The following is a 2,297-nucleotide window of genomic DNA, read 5'->3' as shown; positions in this document are numbered from 1 at the left end:
TACTAAAATTAAAAATATTTTATTGTAGGGCTTCCCTGGTGGCGCAGTAGTTGAGAGTCCGCCTGCTGATGCAGGGGACACGGGTTCGTGCCCCGGCCTGGGAGGATCCCATGTGCCGCAGAGCGGCTGGGCACGTGAGCCATGGCCGCTGAGCCTGCGCGTCCGGAGCCTGTGCTCCGCAACGGGCGAGGCCACGACAGTGAGAGGCCCACGTACCACAAAAAAAAAAAAAAATTTATTGTAGATAATAATAGAAGTTTAATAGATAATAGAAATACTAGAAATTTAGAATAGAAATTTAATAAAGTGTGAGTAATTGTTTTATAGAAATCATAGAAATTTAATAAAATATTTTCAATGCTGTACATTAATGAAGAATGTATAGCATAGGCCTGAAACTCTTTTGGTTGGCCACATATTTTATAAAATGGAATTATTTACTAAAATTAAAAATATTTTAGGGCTTCCCTGGTGGCACACTGGTTGAGAGTCCGCCTGCCGATGCAGGGGACACGGGTTCATGCCCCGGTCCGGGAAGATCCCACATGCCGTGGAGCGGCTGGGCCCGTGAGCCATGGCCGCTGAGCCTGCGCGTCCGGAGCCTGTGCTCTGCAACGGGAGAGGCCACAACAGTGAGAGGCCCGCGTACCGCAAAAAAAAAAAAAAAAAATCAGGATACCTGGCAAATCTGGACCCATTCTTACTGGGCTGGAGGTGTGTGGTCCAGCCCACATTAAATAGCACATGTGCCCGAGTCCCCAGCATTTCCCACCTGGCTTGGGTCATTCATTCTTGTTGCCTGCCTTGTCTCTTTAGATATTTGACTCCATAACTATGGGTTTAAATTAAAAGGAGCAATGAAAGGGGGACCATTCAATGGCTTTGCCAAACTTATAGAGCTTACAGAGTACCCCCCACCCACCTCGCTGCTCCCTGCACTCTCTTACTGTCATTTTATTTTAGAGCTATGTAACCAAGTTCGGACTTGTATAGAGCTCTGGACAATAGTGCATGAAGAAGAGATACAAAAAGGAGATAACCCTCCAGGGCCTTCCAAAAGTATTCTGTGGAGCCAGGCTTCTTGGGACAGTATGGTAGGAACCACTTCAAGCAACAAAGAATTGTAGTAACTGGGTCTTCTTGGAGCATCATTTATTTTCAATAAGGAGTCATTTAAAACATGATTTTTGTATTAAAATATAGTATTATAGTTTGCAGAATTCAAGAACATTTACAAAAGAAAGCATGAAATTTCAAAGGCATTTGTCACTAGTACCAGAGAACCAGGTTCTCATACTTCTGCCATTCTTGGGTATTTTACTGGCAGAGTTTGAGCAGCGTAGCTAGATTTCTGGCAACTCCAAATCATTGCAGCTTCTATCCCCTGTGCCTTCAGTTGCTCCTGAATCTCTTCTCAGAAGTTTTATAAGCATAAGCGTATTTGTCCAAAGCACAAGTAAATTTAATTAAGATTATGTCCACCAAAATCAAGCAACTCTTCATTTGAAATATTATTTTTAAAATTACCCCCAATTAAAGCACTATTTCAGCATACTATCCTGGTTAATGACACACGTCTGAAGTCAGCTTGTCTGGACTCTCTGGACTCTCATGCCACAGCTGTGTGACCTTGAATGAGTAACTTAACCTCTATGTTCTTCAATTTCATTGTCCCTTCATAAGATTGTTACAAGATTTAAATGGGTCAACATTTGTAAAGCATCTCGAAAATTACTTGGAATATAATAAGTGGTACAAACCTTGTTGTACAGAGCCCTGAAGTTTTATTTTTCTAAAGCTTTATTTTCAGGTAGAAGGAGTATGGCTATCCATATAAGGAGTTTCATAACCTCATCTTGAGGTGATAACCTTGGGTGGAATACATCTATCGGTAATTTTCTAATGATCCAACCTTTAGTAGCATTAGAAGGGAAGGCAAAGTGCCAAAAAAAAAGAGAACTTCTAACCCAAAAGAGCTGTTTAAGGGTGTTTTGACATCCCAAAAAGCAATAGAAAGACTAGGACAAATGGAAGCCCTGCCAAATAGCATTTATTTCAAAAATGTGAGAGACTTGATCTCTAAATTTTATTTTGAAGAATCACATTTTAAACAAAGGGACAAACATTAATGCCTCATTCTATTCAGTGGCATTTAAATAAGACCAACTACATTTACTTAAGGGTGTTCTGGGGAGGTGGTTTTATTTTTTGTCTGATAGATTCTAAAAGCATAGATTCTATTCCAAATACCATATCTAAGAAATTACCTAAGCTTTTGCCCAACTAGATGACAGAAG

Source organism: Neophocaena asiaeorientalis, unplaced genomic scaffold (genome assembly GCF_003031525.2).
Source record: "Neophocaena asiaeorientalis asiaeorientalis breed wild unplaced genomic scaffold, Neophocaena_asiaeorientalis_V1.1 scaffold183, whole genome shotgun sequence".
Classification (NCBI taxonomy): Eukaryota; Metazoa; Chordata; class Mammalia; order Artiodactyla; family Phocoenidae; genus Neophocaena; species Neophocaena asiaeorientalis.
The sequence above is the reverse complement of the archived record's forward strand: the minus strand, read 5'-3'. Positions refer to the sequence as shown.